This window comes from Phacochoerus africanus, chromosome 6 (genome assembly GCF_016906955.1).
Source record: "Phacochoerus africanus isolate WHEZ1 chromosome 6, ROS_Pafr_v1, whole genome shotgun sequence".
Taxonomy (NCBI): domain Eukaryota; kingdom Metazoa; phylum Chordata; class Mammalia; order Artiodactyla; family Suidae; genus Phacochoerus; species Phacochoerus africanus.
Genome location: NC_062549.1, coordinates 10,127,591 through 10,154,557, shown reverse-complemented (window position 1 = coordinate 10,154,557; position 26,967 = coordinate 10,127,591). Strand labels below are relative to the sequence as shown.

At 51.1% G+C, this 26,967-nt stretch overlaps 1 protein-coding gene across 1 annotated transcript in view; it reads right to left on the bottom strand.

The window, feature by feature from the left end:
* Positions 1-24,442, bottom strand: part of ASAP1 (ArfGAP with SH3 domain, ankyrin repeat and PH domain 1) — a 344,270-nt gene extending 319,828 nt beyond the window's left edge. The window contains exon 1 of the mRNA XM_047783238.1: positions 24,253-24,442. The gene's annotated coding sequence lies outside the window, so the exon portion shown is untranslated. The remainder of the gene's footprint in view (positions 1-24,252) is intronic.
* Positions 24,443-26,967: the final 2,525 nt, after the last annotated feature.

Below are 26,967 nucleotides of genomic sequence, written 5' to 3'. Positions count from 1 at the left end.
ACATACAGAGACTAACGTTGCTCCATAACCACACTTAGGACCAAAAGTTCCTCCAGAATAGGAACCAAATCTTACTCTCCTCTAAATCTCTGACCTTGACCCCCAAAGCCCTGGCCCAGGGGGGCTGACATGCAGCAGGCACACAGCAATATTTGACGAATGGTTACAGCAGGGCAGGTTCAACCAAGGAAGGCTTCCTGGAGGCAGATGGCTTTGAAAGAGAAAGAGAACAGTCTGGCAGAGAAAAAGGAAGAGCAGGTGTGGCCGCCAAGAAGGGCCTGACTCATGGGTTTCATCTCATTCCTGAAGGCAGAGGCGATTTGTGTCCAAGACTCAACACAATAACAGGGTCACGCAATAATGATGATAATGTGACATGCTTCATGGGTGCTCAGTAAACACCTGCTGACCAAATATATGATCTGAATGAGATTCAAACAAACAAGGGAAAGACTTCTGTATGAGCTGCAAAGTGGGAAACTAGAAAGACTCATGTGACCTAAACCCCGTTTTCCTATTCCACCACCTCCGGGTGAACACGAAGCCCGAGAAGAAACTACTTTCCAGCCAGTCCTAGCCTGAGGGAGCCTTGTGACCAAGCATCACTGGGGCAATCCCAGGCCGCAAACTTCTTTCCGGAAATCCATCTCTGCTTCTTAGGAATTTGACTGCCTGTAAACTCAGAACAATCAGCCACTGTCTATAGGACTTCTTTTCATTTTTAAAATTTTTTTAATTTATTTTTTTGTCTTTTTAGGGGCACACCCACGGCACATGGAGGTTCCCAGGCTAAGGGTCGAATCAGAGCTATAGCTGCCGTCCTGCGCCACAGCCACAGCCACACCGGATCCGAGCCACGTCTGCGACCTACACCACAGTTCACTGCAACACCAGATCCTTAACCCACTGAGCGAGGCCAGGGGTCGAATCCAAAACCTCATAGATCCTAGTCAGATTCATTTCTGCTGCGCCACAATGGGAACTCCAAGACTTATTTTCAAAATGAAGTTTCTTCAGAGACAAGCCTCTTTCCTTCTGCTGAAGATTTAAACCTTTTCGACTTCACAGCTCTTTGTCTCCAAGCTGTGGCAGGTGACATGGGTAGATGCTGCACCTGGAAGCCGCTGACTCACTGCGGGCCTGAGTCCACTCCCTCCACCACTCACGTCACCAGCACTGGGGTCACCAAACTCAGAATGCCCCTTAGATAGGAAGGCCCTGGGAAAAATCACCCAGGCGGGCACAAGAGAGCTGTAAGCAAAGCGGCCCCACACCCCCATCCCTCCTCTCCTGGAAAAGATGGGAAACCAGAAGATCCTGTGACTAGCAAATGTTTGTTGAACGAATGAATGATCACCTAAACAAGGCCTAAACTCTCGGGCATTCTTTTATTTCCCATCAGAGTCCAGTGGCCAACTGCTCAACAGTGCCATGAAGTCCTGCAAGCCTCTTGCTTTGCAACTGTCTCAAACGTAGGTCCCCTTGAGCAGCACCTTCTGGGGCCTGACATGTGCCAAACTTCTCTTAGCAATCAAGGCTTCCCACCTCCCCCAACTCCATCTTTCCTAAATGACAAAGATCCACAGGAACCGGGTCCGAGGTAGGAATATTCATGCCCCAAAGCAGCAGGTTTGGCCTCTTCTCCCGGCTACGAGGACAAATCCATCCAGTGGAAAAGTCCATGGGCTCCTCAAAGCCTCAGGTGCCATGGGGATAAAAGGAGAAAGATCATGCCCGGGCCCCCCACCTGCTGTGCTCCTGGGAACCAGGGGACAGAGCAGAAAGCACATGAGACACGTCTCACTCTGGCAACACAGCAGCCTGAGCTGATGGGGGCACCCCTCCCCCTTGCTACAAACACAGAAAATCTCCAGTAAGGGTGACTTAAATGGTTTATAATATATAACCAAAAAGGAAAGAAAAAAAATGAGAGGACCCCAGGCCAGAAGGGGAGGCCATGCTGCAGTACACATCCCAGCCCCAGCCGCACACACACACACACAGGCAAGGGGGCTGCGACAAGAGGAGAGCAGGCCCTTCCCCTGGTCACAAAGACAGGCGCTGGGCGGTCCCCCAGATGCCATCCGGGGCCCTTACAAAGGACATCGTGTGTCAGGTCAGGATGTTCCAGCGTCAGCCTGTTTCCTCTGTGGAAGCAGTTCTCCTGGCTTGTTCTGATCCAAGAGACAGGGCGCAAGGACCAGTTCCCTCTCACGGCGCTGGGATTGTTGTGGAAAGGGGTCATCCGAATCGTGTAAGCCTGGGGGACCCATGTTTGCAGAAGCCACACCTAGACCTATTTCCTGAGGCAGAAAACCCAACACTGGGAGTTTCCACTGTGGTGCAGAGGTTTAAGAATCTGACTAGTATCTATGACGACTTGGGTTCGAGCCCTGGCCTCGTTCGGTGGATTAAGGATCCAGCGTTGCCGTGAGCTGTAGTGTGGGTCGCAGACGCAGCTCGGATCCCATGTTGCTGTGGCTGTGGTGTAGACCGGCAGCTACAGCTCCAATTTGACCCCGAGCCTGGGAACCTCCATATGCGGCAGGTATGGCCCTAAAAAGACAAAATAAAAGAAATTAAGGAAGAGAAAAGAACAAAAGAAAGAAAACCCAACACCTACTGGCTTTTTAAAAAGGGGGGAGGAGTTCCTCTGTGGTTCAGCAGGTTAAGGACCTGGTGTTGTCGCTACTGTGGCTTGGGTTGCTGCTGTGGCACGGGCTCAATCCCTGGCCCGGGAACGTCCACATGCTGTGGGCGAGACCAAAAAGAAAAAAAGATATTAATATTTTAAATAAAAAAATAAACACATAAGGGGGGGAGTTGGAATTATGGGCTGACCTAGAAGTCCGGGGATGGATGAAACTTCGGGCACGGCTAGATTCAGGGGCTCGAAGGACATGGTCCGAGAGGGGTTACACTCCATCGGCTGGCTCTGAAATCCTGGAGGGGTGACAGGGGTATCTCAGGCAGGCCAGCCCTAAGGAGGCCCCTGATTTCAGCTTTACATCTAGTCTCAGTTCAGTCATCCCTGCGGAAAGCAAGCCTCTCTTCGCCTGTAGTTCCAATCAAAGTCCCAGGGCTGACTCTGCGTTTGGGCATCCTTGACCTAATCTCTGTGGCCCGGGGCTGGAACACGCCACTGACTGGGTAATGCCTACGGGTCCAGAGGAGGAGGCGGGTTAGGTCAGGTGCACAGGACCTACACAGACTACGGGGAGGTGGGACTCACCTAAAGGAAAGCAGGGAAAAGACAGAGAGGGGGAAAGGAAGGGAGGGGGAGGAAAGGAGGAAAAAGAAGACAAGGTATAAGGCACAGATGATTTGCACTATTAAGGAATAAAATAGCAATCAAGGAGTTCCCGTCATGGCGCAGTGGAAATGAATCCAACCAGGAACCATGAGGTTGCCGGTTTGATCCCTGGCCTCGCTCAGTGGGTTAACGATCCGGCGTTGCCGTGAGCTGTGGTGTAGGTCGCAGACGAGGCTCGGATCTACTGTTGCTGTGGCTGTGGTGTAGGCCGGCGGCTCTGATTCACCCCCTAGCCTGGGAACCTCCATATGCTGCAGGTGCGGCTCTAAAAAAAAAAAAAGACACACACAAAAAAACAGCAATCAATTTTAAAGAAAAAAAAAGAACAGCAGCAGATGGAGCTTTTGTCTTTTTTGCTGGAACAACTTGATAAGATATAATTCATATATCATACAATTTATCCATTTAAAGTATACAATTCAACGGTTTGGGGTTTAGAGGAGTTTTGTTTGTTTGTTTGTTTGTTTCTTGGACTCTTCAAGGCACATGGCAATCCTGGGCCAGGGATCAGCTCCGAGCCACAGTTGCGCCTACACCACAGCTGGGCCATGCTGGATCCTTTAACCCACTCTGCCGGGCCAGGGATCGAACCTGGGTCCTGGAGCTGCAATAATGCTGTTGATCCCATTGCACCACAGCAGGAACTCCTCAGTGGTTTTCCTATAGCTCAGAACCGTGTGACCATCATCACAATGGACTTGAGAACACCTTCACTGCCCCCCAAAGAAACCCCCACCCATCAGCATCTACTGCCCCCCAACTCCATCTCCACCCATTCCTGGCAAAGAAGAACAGTATAACTTTCTGTTCCTATAGATTTGCCTATTCTGGAGAGTTCCTATCAACAGAATCATACAATAAATGGGCTTTTTTTTTTTTAGTCCTGTCTTTTGTGGTGAAATCTATGAAAAGACCTCATTTCCTGTTTCTGGTTAAACTCAGGCCTTTGGTCCTGATGGCGTTGGGCCTCACTCCCCAGAGGTGTTATTAAGGATGTGGCCCAGAGGAGGGATGACCAGGGCTGGGAGACCCTGAGGAGGTCTGAGGTTGGTACCCACTGGAGGTGGTACGCTGCCTGGCATGACCCAGCCTCAAGGGCATGAACCCTCCAGGAGACCTGGGGCAGGCTTCTGGTCTCACCCCAGCAGGCGTGGCACCTGGCTTTACTCCATCAGATGTTGAAGAATCCCTAGGGGAGGGCACCCTCCTCACTCCTGGACTCGCTCAGGACCCCTTCCCCCAGGAAGGGCATGTTCCTGCACTTCCCAGGTGTGGACCCAACCAGTTCACAACCATCCCAGAAAAATGTAATTGTAATGTATACATGTAAGGATAACCTGACCCCCTTGCTGTACAGTGGGAAAATAAAAAAATTATAAAAAAAAAAAAAAAACAGGAGTTCCTGTCACGGCGCAGTGGTTAACGAATCCGACTAGGAACCATGAGGTTGCGGGTTTGGTCCCTGCCCTTGCTCAGTGGGTTAAGGATCCGGCGTTGCCGTGAGCTGTGGTGTAGGTTGCAGACGCGGCTTGGATCCCGCGTTGCTGTGGCTCTGGTGTAGGCCGGTGGCTACAGCTCCGATTCGACCCCTAGCCTGGGAACCTCCATATGCCGCGGGAGCGGCCCAAGAAATAGCAACAACAACAACAACAACAAAAGACAAAAAAAAAAAAAAAACCCATCCCAGTAATTTGCCAGGAATTAGCCTAAAGGACACGTGAACCAACTTGGGTCAAGGAGATGTGAAATGGAGGGGCGGGGGTTCTGGGAAAGTCCTTTCTCCATCTCCGAGAAGTTTTGGAAGTGATGTTTTCTCTCTTCTTCTGGATATGACCCTAAAAATGGGAAGCTCAGAGTTCCCATCGTGGCATAGCAGCAACGCATCTGACTGTGAACCATGAGGTTGCAGGTTCAATCCCTGGCCTCGCTCAGTGGGTTAGGGATCTGGCATTGCTGTGAGCTGTGGTGCAGGTTGCAGATGCAGCTCGCACTGGGGTTGCTGTGTCTGTGGAGTAGGCCCGCAGCTGTAGCTCTGATTAGACCCCTAGCCTGGGAACCTCCATATGCCGCAGGTGCAGCCCTAACAAGCAAAAAAATAAATAAAAGAAGCTCAAAACCAATGCAGTCTATCTCACAAAAGCAGCCTTAGGGAGAAAGCAAGGCTAGAAGGACCGAACGGAAGAACTACAGGAAAATGGGGCAGAGTTCCCGGAACAGACATCCGTTCTGTGCCACTTGCCATCAGACTCCACTCTCTCCCCTTCTCCGAGCCCCAAAGGCCCCAAACAGACCTTTAGGAGCTAACAATGCAAAGGCCCCCTACCCTCTGGCTGCAGGATGGTTTTGGCCAACAGGAAACCCCAGCAGGGACAGGAGGGAGGGGAAGATAAAGGGCCTCTCCCCCCAGGGGCCCCCCTCCAGCCCCCACCCCCACTCCCTCTCTGGGGGTCGATGCGAACCGGCTGCCACACTCAAGCCAAATCTCAGCTCTGATCAGGGCCCTTCCTCACGCCTCGCTGTCTCCGAGTTCCAGCTCCGTTCCTTCCTCACCCCTCAAACTGGGCATTGATGCGGGAGCCCTGGGGCCATTTGCCCTGGGCCCTGCACCATCCCTGGGGCTTCCCTAACCTGCCCACACCTTCTTGAAGATCCCTTTACGTGGTCCGCAGGCACAGGAAAAGGGCTCAAAGCCATTAATCATTAGAAAAACACAAATCATTTTGTCATGACTTTTTGATCACCTCTTCTCGACTGCCAGAGCTATTAAGCAGAGTTGATTAAACAGTGCAAATTAAAGAAAGTCCAAGATCTATTTGGAAAAAGAAACTGAAAAAGAATGTGTGTATATGTACGGCTGAGACACTTTGCTGTACAGCAGAGATTATTAAAACACATCAAAACCACAATGACGTAACCCCATCATGCCCCCGAGATCGGCCGTAACAGCAAAAAACATAAAACAAGTCTTGGCGAGGGTACGGGGAACTGGAACCCACGTATACTTCCGGGGAGAAAGGAAAAGGGCTCAGCCGCTTTGGAGAAGTTTGGCAGGTCCTCAAAGGGTTAAACACAGAATTACCTGATGACTCATCAATTCCATCCCTAGGTAGATACCCCAAAGAGCTAAAAACAGGTTTGCAAACAAACGTTCATAGAGGCATTATTGATAATAATCGGAAGGGGGAGACCACCCAAATTCTATCAACAGATGAACAGATACATAAAATAGGGCTTCTCCATACACTGGAATATTGTTCAGCCATAAAAAGGAATGAAGTTCTCATACCTGCTTGAACATAAACGAACTTCAAAATCATTACGCTAAGGGAAAAAAGCCAGACACAAAGGGTCACGTGCTGTATGATGCCACTTACGTGAAACATCCAGAACAGCGAAATCCACAGAGACAGAGAGCACAGGAGAGATTGCCAGGGGCTCAGAAGGGGCGTGAAGGAGAGTGGCTGTTTAATGGGCACAGCGTTTCCTTCTGGGGTGAAAACAACACTGTGAATGTACTGAAAGCCACTGAATCGTAGGCTTTAAAACAGTTAATGGTGGAGTTCCAGCAGCGCACAGCAGGTGAAGGATCCGGTGGTGTCACCAAGTGGCTCAGGTCACTGCTGTGGCAGGGGTTTGATCCCTGGACCAGGACATTCCGCACACCCCAGGTGTGGCCAAAAAAAATAATAATAATACTTTTCATTTGTTTGTTTGTTTTGTCTCCTCTCCCTCCTCCTCCCCTTTCTCCTCCTCTGCTTCCTCTGCCCCCTCTCCTCCATCCTGTAGCTGGTATGTAGGCCCCTCGATCCCGCTCTCACTCCCCTCCCTGTTGCAAGCATCACGCGTTTGCTCAGGTCGGTCCGTCCGCCTTGAATGCCTGAAATGATCACTTTCTGAACGAGAAGTATCTTCCCTTCCGGGAGCCCAGCTGGATTCCCAGCAGCGCTGACTACCGCCTGGTTGTGTCTGACTATCTGACCGTCTCCTGGGCAAGGAGGTGGAGGAGGGGGCAAGGACAAAGGCCGAGGGAAAGATGAAGCCGAAGAGAAGCACGGAGCTGCACCGTCACAGGCGGCTGGACGACTACCCAGGACAGCAGTTACCACCCCAACCAGCACTTTCCAGATGAGGCCTGGCTTTCTTCTTTCCTACCTTTTTTCTAATTACTTTTATTGCATTTTACTGTATTTTATTTTGGCCTTGCCCACCGCATGCAGAAGTTCCCAGGCCAAGGATCAAACCCAAGCCACAGCAATGACAACGCTGGATCCTTAACCCATGGACCCACCAGGGAGCTCTGAGTCCTGGCTTTCTAATTCCAGGCAAGGATGTCCCATGGTCCATCTTGCAGCGATCAGCTCAGCCTCACTTGAGCTTTGGTCTTACCAAAAAAAAAAAAAAAATGCATGACTTGATTTGCTTAAAAAAATAAATCAGTTCCCCTCTCAGGACCTCAGTTTTCTCATCTATATAATGAGAGGGTTGGTTAATGCTATCCAAGTAAAAAAGAAAAGAATTCTATGATTTTATGATAATTGTGAGCCATGCATTTATTTAGTGTTGTTGAGTCTGGGCTATTATGCATTGTTTCTTTAAATACCAGTATGAAATAAACTAGACAGAAAGTGGCATAAATATGGACTGGGGAAACAGGGAGTAACTGCTAATGGGTATGGATGGGCTTCTTTTGGGAGTGATGAAAATGTTCTAAAGTAGACTGCAGTCAGGGTTGCACAACTGTGCATACACTAAAACCCACTGAATTCTGCCCTTTAAATGGGTGAGTTAGTGTAATACGTGTATTATACCTCAATAAAGCCGTTGCACAAATATAATTTTAAAAATTGATACAAAGGGAATGGTGAAAGGCCTTGAAGTGAAATAACAAAATGAATAAACATGAGTGAACTGGAAATGCAGATACAGAATGTCCTCTCCTGGCACTGCCCATTCTCTGGTCTATCCAGGCAAATCCCAGCCAACCAGAACTTCTGGCTCCATTGTCCCAGGCAGTCTGGGTCTCCCAGCCCTGGAGGATGCTGGCCCATCATCGTGGCTCAGTGGAAAGGAATCCAACATCCATGAGGACGCAGGTTTGATCCCTGGCTTCAATCAGTGGGTTAAGGATCTGGCATTACCATAAGCTGTGGAGTAGGTCTCAGATGTGGCTTGGATCCCGAGTTGCTGCGGCTGTGGCATAGGCTGGCAGCTGCAGCTCCAACTGGACCCCTAGCCTGGGAACTTACATATTCCACAGATGCAGCCCTAAAAAGAAAAAATAAAATAAAACAACAGAAACATTCTCGCAGTTTTGAAATGAAGTGTGGCAAGACCATGCTCTCTCTGACGCCTCTTCCTAGACCTTGGCTTGTAGACACATCATCCAAGCCACACAGCCACCTTCTCCCAGTCTTCACATTGTCCTCTCTCTGTGCCCATCTGTCTCTGTCTCCAAATTGCGCCTCCCCCCCACCTTTTTTGGCCACACCCTCGGTTTGTGGAAGTTCCTGGGCCAGGGATCAAACTCAAGCCATAGCAGCAACCCAAGCTGCTACAATCACAACACAGGATCCTTAACCTGCTGCGCCACAAGGGAACTCCCAAATTCCTCCTTTTTAAAAGGGCCCCAGTCATATTGGATTAGAGCCTACCCTAATGACCTCATTTTTTCCCTCCTTTTAGGGCCATACCCACAGCACATGGAGGTTCCCAGGCTTGGGGTCGAATCAGAGCCGCAGCTGCCAGCCTGCACGACAGCCACAGCAACGTGGAATCCAAGCCGTGTCTTCGACCTACACTGCAGCTCACAGCTCATGGCAATGCTGGATCCTTAAACGCACTGAGGCCAGGGATGGAACCCAAATCCTCATGGATACTAGTTGGGTTCGTTACCACCGAGCCACACAACAGGAACTCCTGACACCTTCTTTTTAAATCAGGTCACATTCTGCAATACTGCAGTGAGGACCTCAATACAGGTTATGGGAGGACTCAATGACCCCTCAGTAACAATCATCAATCACCATCAGGACACCTCACGTTTCCACTCCTAGTCCCCACGTGCCAGGCACATCCTCACTGCTCTCCACGTGGTATGACACAGAGTTCTCGCCGCAACCCCGTAAGACAGAAGTCTTACTCCTCCATTTGACAGGTAGCAAAACTGAGGCTCAGAGAGGCTCAGAACTCACCTAAGGTCAGCATGTTCTAAGGTCAGCCACTAAAGGGTTGGGTGAGGACTCAACCTAAACCCAGGTTCCAAACTCTTAGCCAATCGTCTATACCCCAGAAGCTTTGTTTCTGAGGATAGGATCCCCCTCGGCAGACTCTCTGTTTCAGCTCCAACTCGATTCCCATTTGCAAATACTCATCAGCACTGACTCCCATCAAATGTGAGGTTTAAAATATCACTGCTGACCTCAGCTCACCCCAACCAACCCCCAATCTGTTCCAGGATGGGAACCCCCCACCCCACAGACACGCTACATCCATTAAAATTCTTTCAGAAAAACGCATGTATCCTTCACTGACGAATTCATGTGGCCCTGTTTATACAAACCCTTGAATATGCTGTTGTCTATGAAAGCTCTGTGGGGAGCCCCCACCCTTTCTCAGGATGGTTTATCTGGACCCCTGGCATCCTGCCCCAGGAGGTGGCTCCTGACTGCCCAGGAAGGTATGGGCTGGCCAATGGGAAGAGCGAGGGCCTGGCGTCAGGAAGCCCAGGCTGGAGTCCTGACTTCCGTTTCCTCCTCCTCCACTGCTCCCCGGAGCACCAGGGCCCCAGTCCTTGTTGGACAACTTGAAAGAGTTTCAAAAAACTTATCAAAAAAGAGACTGTTGAACTCTCTGCTAAAAGAGAGTGAGGGAATAATTCATGCATCAAACACATATTAAGCATCTGGTCTACCCTGGGGTGGGCACTGAGGACTCACTAAGATTAAGAAGCAGGGGACACAGAGAACAGACTTGTGGTTGCCAAGGGGGATGAGGGAGGGAGTGGGATGGATGGGGAGTTTGGGGTTTGTAGATGCAAATTACTACATTTAGAGTGGATAAGCAATGAGGTCCTGCTGTACAGCACAGCAAACTATATTCAATCTCTTGGGATAGAATATGACGGAAGCTAACATAAGAAAAGGAATGGGGAGTTCCCGTCGTGGCGCAGTGGTTAACGAATCCGACTAGGAACCATGAGGTTGCAGCTTCGGTCCCTGCCCTTGCTCAGTGGGTTAACGATCCGGCGTTGCCGTGAGCTGTGGTGTAGGTTGCAGACGTGGCTCGGATCCCGCCTTGCTGTGGCTCTGGCGTAGGCCGGTGGCTACAGCTCCGATTAGACCCCTAGCCTGGGAACCTCCATATGCCGCGGGAGCGGCCCAAGAAATAGCAACAACAACAACAACAACAAAAGACAAAAGACAAAAAAAAAAAAAGAAAAAGAAAAGGAATGGGAGTTCCCACTGTGGCACAGTGGAAACGAATCCGACTAGTATCCATGAGGACTTGGGTTCAGGCCCTGGCCTCGCTCAGAGGGCTGGTGCTACTGCCTGTATCCCCTTCCCCTCCATCTCCTGCACCACTCACTCCCAGACAAGAACATCCTGAATGGCCACCCTGCTTCCAGTCCAGGTCCTCACCCACCCGGTCCATTCAGTTCAAGGTACCCAGATCCATCTTGCCAAAGGGCCAGGGCCATGGCAGTCCCCTGCCTTAAGCTTTCAATGGCTCCTCAACAGCCTCAAGATGAAGTCCAAGCTTCAGGATGCGGCTCCTGCCTTCACCTCCAGCCTCGGTGCATCCCACTTCAAACATCAGGTTCAATGACGCTGAGTCAGGCGGTCACGAACTGCCATCTGCACCATCCCCGTCCTGGCCAAGGTGGTTCCCTACACCCGGAATTTCCTTCTCACCCCGGCTAATGCCTATTCCTTATTTAAAATTCATCTCGAAGACTACATACACCCTGCAGCAGGTCTCTGACCCTCCCTGCAGGGGTGGGGTCAGGAACCTCTTCCCAAGCACCCGGTGATACCTCATGTTCCCCTAGGACCAGACAAAGCATACTGGCTCACAACTTGTTGTGTACGTCCGTCCTCATTCATGAAGGATGACGCCACTGTACACACAGGAGGCACTTAATAACCAGTGAGAGAGGAGTTCCCGTCCAGGCTCAGTGGAAACGAATATGACTAATATCCATGAGGAAGCAGGTTTGAACCCTGGCCTTGCTCAGTGGGTTAAGGATCCAGCGTTGCCGTGAGCTGCGGCGTAGGTTGCAGACACGGCTCGGATCCTGTGTTGCTGTGGCTGTGGCGTAGGCCAGTGGTTACAGCTCCAATGCGCCCCCTAGCCTGGGAACCTCCATATGCCAAGGGTGTGGCTCTAAAAAGGCAAAAAAACACCAAACAAACAAACAGAGTGAGGGGCAGTGGGGAGGGAGGGTGAGAAAGGAGAACAAATGTTAAGGGTACTCTGAGAATAAAATAATGAACTACAACCAGAAGGATCTGGAAAGGCTTCACAGAGAAGGTGCATGTGAACCATTCTTTAAAGAAGCTGGATTTTTGGTAGGTAGAGATAAAGAAGGTAGGGAAAGGGCAATTCAGAAACAATAACAAGACTGCAAAGGTACAAATGTTACAAGTTAGTGGGGATGTCAAACAGGGTGGTAGGTTAGGTGTAGGGTGATTGGAGAAGGGTGGACCCAGAATCATCTAGATGTCATGTCAGGTGGCCAGACCCCTGTGTATTAGTCAAGATTTGGGGGGTAGAAAGGTCAACTCAAAATAGTCAAAAGGTAAGGTGTTCAGTGTCCTGTTTCTTCCATCTTTCTGTTGAAACACACACAACATCTTCTCCCCAAGGAAGGCCCCCTCATGATCCCAACGTGGCTGCCATGACTCCAGGTATCACATGCAGCCCTACTATGTCCCACAGCAGGAGAGGGGCTGTTTCACTCTAAATGCTTCCTTGTAAAATGGGGAAAAAGCTTGGAATTCTCTCATGGCTCAGCAGGTTAAGGATCTGGCATTGTCACTGCTGTGGCTCTGGTTATCGCTGCAGCAGGGGTTCGATCCCTGTGCCCGGAACCAAAAAATTTTAAACTTTAAAAATCAAATAAAATGGAGAAAAATCTTTCCCCATCCCCCAGAAAATTTCCCTTCATATTTTACAGCCCAGTTGTGTCACATGCCCACGCTAAACCCATCACTGCCAAGGGCAATGAGACCACAGTGGTTCACCCCTGGGGCTGGCACTGACCTCCCTTAAGGCCCCTGGCAAGTGGGCTTGTGAAGATCAGCGTTCCCATCAGCAAAGGAGACGGGGAAGGGGTGTTGGATCAGCAGACCACAGTGTCTGCGACACCTGCTCACCCGCGCATCTCCCCAGCACACAGTTAAACAGAGTGCGATCTGCAAACATCCCACATCTCCACCCGGTTCTATTTTGGGTCTGAGGAAGTAACTGTCCTAGGAGAGGAAACTTGCTAAGGGCTATTACGGGAAGGTCTATAAACACGGCCGCCGGCTTTTCTGGATCAGGAGTTCTGTGACAGTGAGCGGACAGTAAACAGCAGGAGCGACTGCATTCCAGAGAGAAATCCCAACGCCACGGTATTTTAACTGAGAGTTTTGCTGTTCTCCTCCAACCGATGTTTTCTTTAGACCTCCAAACAAAATAACTAGTGCGTTCCTACCACAAAGACTGTGATCTGGCTACTCTCAGCCTTGGATACCGTTCCCCACTCTTTCCACTCACTGAAATCCTGCCCATTCTGGACCAGAAAGCTCAAGGACTGCCTCTTCCCCAAAGCTTCCTCTGACCACTCCACTGCGGTCACTCTTTCTTTCCCGCAAACCCGTAGCTATTCCTGCGTAACTTTTCTATCATGAGGATGAACAGCAGTTCAAAACTATGAACAGTTTCATGTCTTTCTTTTTTTCTCTTTTTTTTCTTTTCTCTCTCTCTCTCTCTCTTTTTTTTTAATGGCCACACCCACGGCATATGGAGGTTCCCAGGCTAGGGGTTGATTCGGAGCTGTAGTCCCTGGCCTACACCACAGCCACAGCAATGCCAGATCTAAGCAGAGTCTGAGACCTACACCACAGCTCATGGCAACGACAGATCCTTAACCCACAGAGCGAGGCCAAGAATCGAACCTGCATCCTCATGGATGCTAGTCAGATTTGTTTCCACTGAGCCACAACAGGAACTCCTCGTGTCTTTCTTTTCTAATTATAAGATATTCTAATCCAAGGAACTTGAACTTGAACTTTCATCTTCATATACCAGGTGCCTGGCACAGAGCAGGATATGCAGGAAAAGTCTGTGCAGTCAAGATGCTTTCAACTGAATTAGTTCTTTCTCTTCCCTCCCCTTGTTGATCAAGCAAATGAGAACTATGATCCTGTCTGAAACCCACTCATTTTTGTTTAGAACCAATGATGTGCCTGGTACTCAACCACTTTCTGTATATATTGCTTTAACATCTTTTTTTAAATTTTTTATTTTTGTGTGTGTCTTTTTAGGGCCGCACTTGGTGCATATGGAAGTCCTCACCTAGGGGTCAAATCAGAGCTGCAGTGGCCTATGCCACAGCAACTCAGCATCCTTAACCCACTGAGTGAGGCCAGGGATCGAACTCACGTCTTCATGGATACTAGTCGGGTTCGTTACCACTGAGCCAGGACAGGAACTCCCTAACGTGTTCTTGTAAAAGCAAACCCTGCAAGCACTTTCAAAAATTACAGAAGAGGAAACCACAGCTCAGAAAGGCTGAGAAAGATGAAGGGCAGATTCCCAGACTACATGAGGCATTAAGGCATGGAATTCAAGGTTAAGGCTCCAGAGGCAATCCTGCATCATGATCAAGAGCGTGGGCACTGACCACAGGCGGCTTTGCTTAAAGTCCTGCCACCTATGATGCATATGACCCTGGCGAAGTCAGTTAGTCTCTGCACATCTCAGTTTCTTCCTGTATAAAATTGGGAGAAGGGAGTTCCCTGGTGGCCTAGAAGTTAAGGATCCAGGGCTGTCCTTGCCATGGCCTGGCTTCAATCCCTGCCTGTGAACTTCTGCATGTCACAGGCATGGCCAAAAAAATTTAAAAATACATAAAATGGGGAAAAAAATAGTGCCTATTTCTTAGGGCTATTATGAGGATTAAATGACCTCATGTAGGAAAGCTGCTTAAATAGTGCTTGACATGTATTAATGCACGAGAAACATTAGCTATCGTTATTGATTTCCAAGTCCAGTGGTTTTCCCATTGCATCAGGACAAATGCTCCTATTTACAGCCACCAAATCACCCCAGGCATGAAAGGGCGACCTGGCTAAAGGCTGGGACGGACCCCAGAGAGATCGTGAGTTCCACCATCCAGAGAAGAGCAGGTCAATGATCACAAGGCACAGCAGTGCACACACTCCATCCCACACGGGCTCCCAGCAGCAGCTCAGCCCTCCCTTGTCAGGTCCTGGGGGAACTTCCACGGGAAGGAACATCACGTGGGACAGAAGCCACTCAGACCCCAGTGCCCAACTACCGCCCACACACCAAAGACCAATCCTTAGTTTGTACAAGTTTTGAGGACCTGAAACGCTTGCAGCTCTTCCCCAGAAAACCCAGTGCCCAGGGTGGTTAGGAGGCAGGCAGAGTCTTCAAAGCAAGGTGCCACCAGGGGACATGATGTCCCTTCTGCCTTGAAGGCAAGAAAGACCCCCTACCCTCTGAGGCGCCCACTCCCACATTCATGCTCTCACTGTCACCTGGCAGGGAGGAGGACAGACTTAGCACCACCTTTTAGTTCCCAGGCTAGGGATCAAATACCACGCCACAGCCAGCAACCTGAGCCACAGCAGTGACACCAGGTCCTTAACCCACTGTGCCACCAGGGAACTCCCACTTATCATCAACTTGACACAGGTGAGGAAGGGAGATTTCAGGAGGATAACTGACTGCTTGTCATGGTCACATAGCTCGTTAATATCAATTTCCAGGCAAGAACTTAGGACTTCTGAGTCTCAATTCAGTGCTCTTTTCCCTTATTTTATTCTGTCTTCTGCATCAGTATTTGTCTTCTTTTGATACATGCAGTTCCTTTCTTTTTTCCTTTCTTCCTAAGTGCTCATTGTCTTTTCTGCGTGGGAGGTCATGAGGGTGAACAAGGCATTTTAAAGCCTAGCTCATACTTGGCCCCCTACCCCTGAGCTGCAGGGTGAACACACGGGGGGGGGGGGGGGGGCTCAGTCAGTGCTTGCTGATCTGAATCAAATCTTTTTATTGCTACTGTTTTGATAAGAATTCTGATTTTCTTTTCTCAAAATGCAATTTTTACATTTTTGTAAATGTTCTTTTTTTGTCTGCAAAAGACTCCTGAATGTATGAAGGAGGCTGGTTTCCACTTGGTACCTAGAGAACAAGAGAGCCGAGATGCCGCTACAAGGCTGGGACCTAAGGGACGCCAGCCTCCTCTGAAAGGTGGCCTGAGCTATTCTCTTCTCCAGCGCAGAGAAACAGCAAGAAAGCTGTGTCTGCCTCAGGGTTGGGATGGGGGAGAAAAAGGCCCCTGTGCAAACTCTGAAGCCCTAGGTATATAGATGTAGAGCCCAACATACACCAGTGGACCAGGGTTAAAAGTCTTGGGCCCAGGAGTTCCCATGTGGCAAAGTGGGTTAAGGATCCAGCACTGCTGCAGCACTGACATAGATCTCTGGCCCGGGAACTCTCACATGCTGAAGATGTGGCCATACTTTTTTTAAAATGTTATTTTATTTTTTGCTATTTTAGCGCTGCACCCACGGCATATGGAGATTCCCAGGCTAGGAGTCGAATCAGAGCTACAGCTGCCAACCTACACCACAGCCACAGCAATGGAGGATCCGAGCCGAGTCTGCAACCGACACCACAGCTCATGGCAACGCCGGATCTGTAACCCACTGAGCGAGGCCAGGGATTGAACCTGCATCCTCATGGATGCTAGTCGGGTTTGTTAACCACCACAAGGGGAACCACGAAGGGAACTCCATACATTTTTTTTTTTTTTTAATTTTTAAAAATAAAGCCTTGGGCCCAATAGCAACCACAATAACATGTCCAGGACCCAGGAAACCCCAAGAGCCCGTCCTGAAGCAAAAAAATGTTCTGTAAAGACACTCTGGCTACCCAGGAGGAGGGGGGATGAGCTACCACGCACCCCCCTCCCCGAAATTGGAAGATGCAGGAAATGGGAGAACTGGCTTCTCCAGAATTAACCTAACAGGGCAGTCTGAAAAAGAATGGCAGTATGCTTAGAACAAAGATATGAAATAAGAGTGAGAAACTCTCCTGGAAGAATAAGCTCCAAAGATTAAAAGTCAGAATGATCTGAAAGAGAACCAAAGAAGCAAAAAGGAGAGTCATTAGAAATAAAAACTCAGTGATGAGAAAATTCAACAAACGCACCAGTCGGGCACCAGAAGCGGGTGCCCTTGACTTGGCCTCCCTGCCAAGTGCCCGCCACTTGCTGGTGCCTGGCACTGGGGCACATGCAGAGTGACCCGGAGCCCTGCCCCGCCCCCAAGCTACTCAGTCTGAAGGGGGGGCAACCACAGGAGCAGACACACCTCCACGCAGGACAGGACAGGTGTAACTGTGCCATATTTCGGGCATTCTCATCCTGGGTCCTTTTCCTGCTTGCTCTCAGTTCAGTACAGAAAGTGTGAGAACAGGAGGCCAGGCGGGTCAGTGGCAAACCCCAGAGTCTTCTGGCTTCCTCTGGCCACCCCATCACCCACCAAGATCACAATCACCAGGGAATGGTGGAGCCCGCTTTCTTTTTTTCCCCATTCCTTTTGCAAAAAGTATTTTATCTGAGGAGTTCCCGTCGTGGCGCAGTGGTTAACGAATCCGACTAGGAACCATGAGGTTGCGGGTTCGATCCCTGCCCTTGCTCAGTGGGTTAACGATCCGGCGTTGCTGTGAGCTGTGGTGGAGGTTGCAGACGCGGCTCGGATCCCGCGTTGCTGTGGCTCTAGTGTAGGCTGGTGGCTACGGCTCCGATTCGACCCCTAGCCTGGGAGCCTCCATATGCCGCGGGAGCGGCCCAAGAAATAGCAACAACAGCAACAACAACAACAACAACAAAAGACAAAAGACAAAAAAAAAGTATTTTATCTGGAAATTTCAAGAATGCAGAAAGCGCAGGGGGAGTTCCTGTTGTGGCTCAGCGGGTTAAGAACCCAACATAGTGTCCATGAGGGTGGGGGTTCGAGCCCTGGCCTCGATCAGTGAGTTAAAGATCCAGCGTGGTTGCAGATACAGCTCGGCCCCAGTGTTGCCATGGCTGTGGTGTAGACCACAGCTGCGGCTCCAATTCCAGCCCTAGCCCGGGAACTTCCATACACCACAGGTGTGGCCATAAAAAGAAAACAAAAATAGAATAACCCAGAGAACACACATGCCCTTTAACCACGTTCATCTATTGTTACGATTTTACTTCATTTGCTTTTTCCTTTTTTTTTTTTTTTCTCACTCACACATAATTTGTACGTATTCAGAAAATACATCTAAGTATTCTCTGGGCCACGCGAGGGCAAGCTGCAAAGATCACGGTTTACTGGAGGACTCTTTCTGCGTTCCTACTCAAAATGGTAATTATTTGGGTATAAAACTAGAAGGAACTAGGCCCCTGGTATCACTACCCAGGCAGAGTTTTGGGATGGCAGAAGTCTTGCCGGAAAACTCAAGAATGACCCTTGATGCGGGAAAGACAAGCCATCATTCCCCAGAAACCACAAGCCGGCGGCGGGTGTCTGGGCCCCCTGCTTCCTGTTCCTGCCTCGAAGGGCAGCCCCAGGCCTGGCCCTCCGGAAGGCCCCCTCCTGGGAGAAGCGCTGCCGGGCTGCTTCGTCCCCAATGTGACCAGACCCCACCTGGGATCCCTCCTTTGGAAAGACGCTGCTTGCTCACTTTTCTGTTTTTCTAACTCAGGGTACGTTCACATTTCCTGACTTAGAACGGTAGAGGAAGAGGAAACGCCAAAAATATGACAAGACCAGCTAGTTGGTGGCATTTCCAGGGGATGGGGACTGAAGGGGCTGGAACAGGGAGCTCAGGCAGCCAGCGACCCTGGTGTCTGTCACCCGGTGCGGGTGGCTGGCAGAGCTGATAGGCCCCCCCCCAAAGCAATGAAGGTCCGGGATGCTGTCTGCTTCTGGGGAGAACCTGGGACAGGAGCGCCCCTCTACTCCAAATGACACGGAGGCCACGGGATACATGGCCTTCAGCACGTGGGTCTCCCTTGTTCTCAGAGGGGGCCACCTGCCAGGCCCGAGGGCTGTTTCTTCCACTCATGGTTCAGCTGGATGTTTCCCGCTCGATCCACGCTCCTGATCTCTCTTGCGGCCAGTGCCCTGCTTTAGGAACCGGGCTGGCTGAAGCTGGGGACCCTGGCTGTGGCTCCGGAGCGAAGGTTCTAGCTGAACAGAAGGCACATGTGTTGGGATTCACAGGAAATCACCCAACCCCTCAGAACCCAGCTCTCCAGCTCCTCCTTCCTGGGAGTGGATACAAGGCATGGGGGCCAGGAGAGGACATTCAGGGGTGAGTTTAATGGACCCCTGAGGTGGGGTAAGAAGGGACAGTGTCCTAGGCTGAAAGAGACCCATCCGGCCCGCAGCCTGAAGGATACGCAGTGAAATGAATCCTCAACTCCGACTCCTCGCGTAAAGCCGGGCATCAAGAAGAGCTTGAATGAAGGAGTGAATAAACCTCAGTGAGAGAATGAGCACTTGGGAGGACAGTGGGGACACAGCAGAGACGACTCCCACCCGGGTACCACTGCCTCCAGGAAGATTTCCCCTCCCCCACGGAGTTAGGGGCCTCTCCTAACACCTCCCCCTCCCAACCTGCAAAGATGTCCACACCCTCGTCCCCAGGACCTGGGCATGGCTTAGGCTCCATGGGTTACAGAGCAATGGGGAACCAAGGCTGAAGATGTTATTAAGGTTACAAATCAGTTGACCTTAAAACAGGGAAATTATTCTATTTTTCTTTTCTTTTTTTTTTTTGTCTTTTTAGGGCCATACCCGCTGCACATGGAGGTGCCCAGGCTAGGGGTCAGATGGGATCTGTAGCCGCTGGCCTACACCACAGCCACAGCAACGCCAGATCCGAGCAGCTTCTGCGACCTACAGCACTGCTCACAGCAATTCCAGATCCTTAACCTGGCTGAACAAGGCCAGGGATGGAACCTGCATCCTTGTGGATACGAGTCAGATTCGTTTCTCCTGAGCCATGACGGGAACTCCAGGGAGATTTTTCTACATCTTATAGGTGGCCTGATGTACTCAGAAGGGCCCTTAAAAGTGTAAAAGAGAAGAAAAGCAGAGAGATGGCAGCATGAGAAGGACTAGGATCCACATTGCTGGTTTTGAAGATGGAGGAAGGGGTCAAGAACCAAGGAACACAGGAGGCTTCTAGAAGCTGGAAAAGGCAAGAGAAGAGATTGTTCCTAGAGCCTCCGGAAGAAACTGTCCTGCCTACACCTTGATGTTAGCCCAGTGAGACTCACGTCAGACTTCTGACTCCCAGCATCATAAGAGAATACCTCTGTGTTATTTATATTTGTTACAGCAGCGAGAGGAAACTAATACACCACTTACACTAGATTTATCCCAATGTAACTTTTATTTACTTGTCTATCACTCCCACCAGTAATAACGGTGATAACAGCTAACATTAGTTCAGCACTTATAACCCCAACAACCCCTGCACCAAATTTTTCACACATGTGAGATCCTATAAAAAGGTAACTGCAACGGAACAGAGAGTGAAGGTAAACACAGGGATCTGAGAGTGGGAGAAGGATCTAGAGGCATCTTTAGGGAGCTAAAGACACAGGTATATTTTACAAGGTGAGTAGAGGGAGCCCAGGAGAGGATGAACACAGCGCACCCTCAGAGAGATGAAACAGCAAGAGGTGTCCCCGTAAGCACTCCGGGAGCCTAGCTTCAGGCTGATGATCTCTAGTCCTTAGGTCTCCCCTGAGGTCCGAAGTCCCACACCCTCATGTCTGCCTGAAATCTCCACCTGTCTGCTGTGTAGACATCTCAAGCTTAGAACAGCCAACAGGGAACCTGACTCTCCCTTTATTCTCCCCAAATGACATCCGGCTGTTAAACCCAAGAGTCGCCCTTGAGTCCTTCCCCTGCCCCACCCCATCTAATCCATCACTAAATCTCATCAAGAGCCAACACAGTTCCACTCACCACTCTCCAACTCCACTAGAAGAGGGTCCAACCTGGTCTAAGCCACCCTCATTCTTCCTGATCACTGCCGTGGTCGCCTAACTGGTTTCCCTGTTTCTACTCTTTGCCCGCTGTGACCCTCTCGTAATACAAAAGCAGTAAAAATAATCTCCTAAAAATGTCCATCAAGGAGTTCCCACCATGGCTCAGTGGAAATGAATCGGACTAATATCCACGAGGACGCAGGTTTGACCCCTGGCCTCGCTCAGTGGGTTAAGGATCCGGCATTGCCATGAGCTGTGGTGTAGGTTGCAGGTGCGACTTGGATCCCGTTGCTGTGGCTGTGGTGTAGGCCGGCGGCTACAGCTCCGATTCGACCCCTAGCCTGGGAACTTCCACATGCCGCGGATGCGCCCCAAAAAAGCACAAAAAAAACCCCAAAACCCTTGCCCTGTGCCATTCTCACCATCCCTCTCCCACTCTGCCCAGCCCTCACTACCAGGAACACAGAGGACTTTTCGTAGTCTGATCCCTCTGCCCAGAAGGCCCTCCCCTGAAACCTCTTGCATGGTCAGTTCCTTCTTAACTTTTCAGAAGCAGAGAGGCCTTTTCCTGGCAAAACCGGGACCGGCTCTACCCCCGCCCCCACTTCACTGATCATCATTTCAATCCCTTGTGTCTGTCCTTGAAAACAAGCATCACACTCTTTCATTTGCTAGAAGTTAGCCGCTTCCTTGTTCTTGCCCAGCTCCTCCACTGGAATTCATGCCCCATGGGGGCAAGGCCAGACCTACGTGTTCATCACTGTTTTACCCGGATTCACACAGTGCTTAGCATGAAGCAGGTGCTCGGTACGGGCTTGAGGAATTGACTAATTAAAGCAGAAACGGCAAGGTTGACACTGAAAGATGAGGCTGGAAATAGAAGGCCTTGAACACAGGGTCCTATTCATCTTCCGGGGACTGGCACCTCCCACAGGGGAGCCACTTAGCAAATGTGTGCTGGATGAATGAAAGCATGACTCAAATTCCAGATGAAAACTGCTCTCCTTTCCAGGCAAGGCTCCCAAGGAAACCCCCTCTCCAACCTGGGATTTCTTAGGACATAACACAGAGAGGGCATACAGCAAGTGCTCAATAAATGCTAGCTGTCACTGTCACCATTGCTTACATGAGGATTTTTCATGCATCCCCGAGAAGAAGACTTGTTCTCCAGCCCATGAAGAGAGAGTGGCTGGGAGAGAAGTGGAGAGAAGAAACACAGGAGGGAAAAATGAGAACGGGGCAGCCAGATCCACTCAAATACCACTGAGAACTTGGAAGGAAAATGCAGAAACGATTCCAGGTAACACAGGTTCCCTTTTTTCCCTCTAGACTTCGGCCACCTGGGAGGTGAGTCCTCAGGTGGGGCGAGGGAGCAGCCAGCCCCTCTGAACGCACACATGCATCTTGGGGCCTGCAAGGCTTTGACTGATTTTGAAAAAATCTGGTTCACTGTGGCTGGTGAGGAGTGGGGAGGTGGAGAGAATTTCAATTTCCTTCACCAAATGGCAAGCTTTCGAAAAAGTCCTTTCTCTCCAACATTATCACATACTAAAAATGAAAAAGCAGCCACTCGGAGCTCTCATAGGGAGAAAAATAGATGGGCTGCCTCACTCACAAGATACAGGGGGGCTGGAAATCAAGTGTAGAGAATATCATACGGTACGTTATGTGCTAAAATACTGCCCCTTTGGGGGCTTGGGAGTTTCTATTTCTTACCAAAGAATGGGATAGAGAACGGCAATTCCCTATATAATAAGCCGCCCATTTTATATTGCAAATCCATTTGGCGGCTGAAGCTCCAAATCCATTTAGTGGCTGAACAGTAGAGGTTAGGGAATTTTTTCTTTAACTCTATCTCAAAATATGCGGGTTTGAGATAACGGCATATCTCAAAAATAGCAGCAATAACAGAAAAGACAGAACAAGAGAAGGCACTAAAATGATGTAGGTTATAAAGCCAAGAAGGCGTATTGCCAAAGATTCCAGGGCTGACATACCCTAAACTGACATTAGTGAGAGGAGCACTAGACTGGGAGGCTAAAGCCTGGTCACATGACTTTGCAGGAGCCCCATCACCTCTCCCAGCCTCATCTGGATAAGGAGAAGGAGCTCCCCGCTGTATAGCACAGGGAATTATATCTAATCACTTGTGATGGAACATGATGGAGGATAATGGGAAAAAAGAATGCATATAAATGTCTAACTGGGTCACTTTCGCTGTATAGCCGCCATTGACAGAACACTGTTAATTAACTATAATAACAAAACATTTATTTATTTATTTATTTATTGTCTTTTTGCCATTTCTTGGGCCGCTTCCTCGCGGCATATGGAGGTTCCCAGGCTAGGGGTTGAATCGGAGCTGTAGCTGCCAGCCTACGCCAGTGCCACAGCAACGCAGGATCCGAGCCGCGTCTGTGACCTACACCACAGCTCACGGCAACGCGGGATCCTTAACCCACTGAGCAAGGGCAGGGATCGAACCCGCAACCTCATGGTTCCTAGTCGGATTCGTTAACCACTGCGCCACGACGGGAACTCCGACAAAACATTTTTTTAAAACAGAAGGAGCTGAAACAACTGTTCTCAGGGATGCTTTTTCTTTCTGAGCTGTGGAAATGTGATGCTTCCAGAAGACCTGCATCTTCTTGATATAAGATGAACCTCCAACTGCAAAGTGCAAAGGCCTGGGGCTGAGGTTTGATGGAGAGCGAAAACTGGCCTCCATACTGAATTATGTTTTACAATCCCCAAACATTACTCAGCAAACCGTGCCCCGCTGTCATCCCAGAATCCATTCTGCCAAGACAACCTGACCGAGTCTAGAGGGAAAAAAGTGGGAGAAAGTTCTTGTTCTTTCTGATTTGCGCAGGTAAAGCTGAGGTCACGCGGCCGATGGGCTGAACTTGGCTCTCCATCCCCCTGCGCTAGTGGAAAAATAAATTATTAAAGGAAACCGCTTTAGGAATGCCAGAGAGCAACTCTCGGGATGTATGAAACCGCAGAATGCCAGACGCCAGTGAGTTTCTTTTTTTCTTTGAAACTTCACGTCGCTCTCCGAAAATGCAGCAGGTCCCAAAATGGTACAAGCACAAACACCAGCCACTTTCCTGTCTTCCCGTCAACAACCCCCAAATCTCGAGTGGGAATGTTTTCGTTCGCTTGAAGCAAGTGGGCTGGGGCCTGCGTGGCAGCGCCGAGTCCCAGCCGGGGGCCGGGGGCCGGGGGCCGGGGGCCTCGGGGCCGGGCCAGCCGCTCCAGGAACGGCGGGGAACTTTGCTCCGCCGCGCCAGGGAGACAATGCCGCGGCCAGCGCCCGCGCCTGCAGCCGGGAGGGCGCCCCATCCGCCTGCCCCGGCCCCCGGGCGCGCTGCCCCGGCTCCTCTCCGGGAGGGCGCGCGGAGCCCCCCCGCCGCCCCGAGCGGCCTCACCCCCGCATCCCTGGGGCGCGGACCCCCCTGGACCGCCGAGCCCGGCCGTGCGGAGCCCGCGGCCGGCGCCCTCCCCGTGCACCAGGCACCCCGCCGCGGAGTCCGGACCCGCCCGGCGCCCTGTGCCGGCTCCTCTCCGAGCGGGGGCCGGGCAGGGGGCGCCGACGACCCAGGACCCCCCCACACTACCCCCGCGCGCGGCCCCGCCGAGCCCATCCTGGCGCCCCGCGACTCACCGGGACCGGGCGGGCCGCTGGGCATTATTCCATCGCGGGCTTGGCGCCGGCTTCTCGGCGGCGGCGCAGACGCCCGCGCCCCGGCTCCCCTCGGCCGGCCGATCGTGGCTCTCGGAGCGGAAAGCGGGCGGCGGCCGGAGCAGCCGGCGGGGCAGGAGGCGCGGGCCGGGGGCTGCCGGAGCGCGGAGTGCCGGCCCGTGGCGGCGGCGGCGGCGGCGGCGAGGCGCGGGAGCCGAGCGCGGCGCAGGAAGGGGCGGGCGACCATGTGCCGAGGGGAGGAGGCCGCAGCGACGCGCGCGGCTCGGACGATCCCGCTCGGCGGCGGAGGGCGCGGGTTTCAGGAAATCCAAACACTTCTACAGGAAATCGGAATCCTGACTAAGCATTCCCGGCCCCGCGGCCGCCCCACGCCGGGGGCTCCCGCCTCGCTTAACCCTTGGCCCGCCGGCACGCTGGCCGGGGGCAGGCGGGGTCTCTGACACCGGCCTGGGCCTGAGAGCTGGACTGGGGTCGGGCGACCTGCTCCTTGGGCCTCACACCGGCCCTGGCCTGCCTCCCCCTCTCTCAGAGGGGGAAGCGGTGGGATTTGTCCCCATCAAACCTTGGCCTTGGGAGGTGTCTTTCTCTGGCCCTCCGACACCCGGGAATGGCCTTGGCCCCGCTTGCATCCTGCGGAGGATGAACTTGCAATCTCCCGGCCATTTCCCCGCTTTCTCCTAAAAGAAACGACTTTACCTGGCTGCCCCCTTTCTCTGCTTCCACCCTGCTAGTTTCCTCAGTTTTACCCGGGACCAGGTGGCATGGACTTTCCAGGTCAAGGTAGTATAGGAATAGTTTGGAGGTTAATAGTGCGGACTTTGGGCTCAGACCTGGGATGGAAGCTGGACTTTGCCCCTTTTTTTTTCCTAACTCTGTTACCTTGGGTAAGTCCCTTAACTTCTCTGAGCCTCTGGTTCCTCACATGTGAAATGAGGTAGTAATACCGCCCTCAAATCAAATCAGTGAGGTTTGATTCGAAAACCGAGCGTCTAGTCAGGGGACTGACGCATTCTCAGTGCTCAAATAAATGATAGCCGCGATTGCCTTTATTACCAAAAGAGACGTCAGAGAAAGGAAAGTTTTAACCGGTGAGGGGTGTGCTGTGCCCTCTATAGCCACAAAGCCTCAAAATTGCATTTCCCTCCGTATCACCCAGTGACTGTTTTTTCTCTGCAGCATTTCAGACACTGCTCTCTGCAGAGGAAAAGGTTAGTGGCTATGGCAGACCCCCTTCTGGTGAAATCTGAAACTCAGCAAACCTTGCAGAAGTTGGTATTTTGCTCTTAATCGGGAGCGTCAGGACCCGGTGGGGGTTTGTTAACAAGTCCAGAGAGGCTTTACAAAGCCTCTTACTTTTGAGAAAACCAAAGTAAATCTTCATCCAGTCAGGCCTGGACTAGGTGGCCAATGGGAGTGATTCATTGTGGTTTCCCACGGAAATGCCACATTTGGGGGTTCTCTACCTGGAAAATGCAGCTTGGTGGTTTTGCTATAAGTGTTTCACATTCCCTTGAAACCCATTCTGACTTTGAAGAGGGAACAACATACCCATGAGTGAAAACCAAAGCTTGAAATGAGCCAGCTAGGCACTGAAAGTTACCTATCAACTCAAAGCAAGGACCAGACATCAGTTTTAGACCCAGTTAGTCTCTTTTCTGTAACTCTTTTTCAGTGGTCAGAAGCAGTGGGACAGCCTCCTGATTTGGGCCCAGGAATCCAGCGTCCTGCCCCAGGCCCTTTGCAGCTGCTATTCCCTCCGCCTGCAAGAATCTCTATGTGGCTGTTGGTGGCACTTAGCTCACAGCTCAGAAGTCAAGTCCTCAACAGGAGCTTTCCAACCATTGGTTCTACTTGTCTTTCTTTTTCATGTGGAGGTTCCCAGGCTAGGCGTCGAATCAGAGCTGCAGGCTCCGGCCTAAGCCACAGCCACAGCAACTCAGGATCTGAGCCAGGTCTGCAACCTACACCACAGCTCATGGCAACACCAGATCCTTAACCCACTGAGCAAGGCCAGGGATCGAACCCATGTCCTCATGGATGCTAGTCGTGTTCATTAACCACTGAGCCAAGACGGAAACTCCTGGTTCTAGTTGTCTTTGACACTCACCTCTCCCGCACATCACATGCCCCGCTTCATTGCTTTGCCGTCCTTGTCACGGTTTAATTTTTCCTGTTTATTTGGTTGCTTGTTCATCATCCGTCTCCCCCTACATGGGTGAGCTGCCTTATGGCCGGATTTCTCCTTGTCTCCATCACATCTGTATCCTGGTGCCAAGAACAGTGCTGGTCCACAGGAAACCCTCCATAAAGACATGTCCAGTGAATGAAAGGGGCAAACAGGGTGAGAGTCACAGGTTCACTCTGTCCCTTAGCTTCCTGTATCTTCCAGTTTGGCTGGGAGGCTTTCAAAAGGGAAAGCCCAGTGTAATGGAAGAAGCGCCAGACGGCTCTATTAAAGGATCTGGAAAGTTAAAGCTGTAAGTAATTAAGACTGTCAGAGGACGTAATTTCGGTCTCCTTGGTACAGTCCCAGTTAATTGCGTCCTCCTTTGTGCTCCCCCAGCACGTCTGTTCGTGTAAAGAACGTATCCATCACATTCTACGCTTGCGAAGTGAGTGCGCTCCTCGGTCAGACTGCGAACTCTGAGTTGGAGGGAAAGGAGAGGAGCCTGTGTT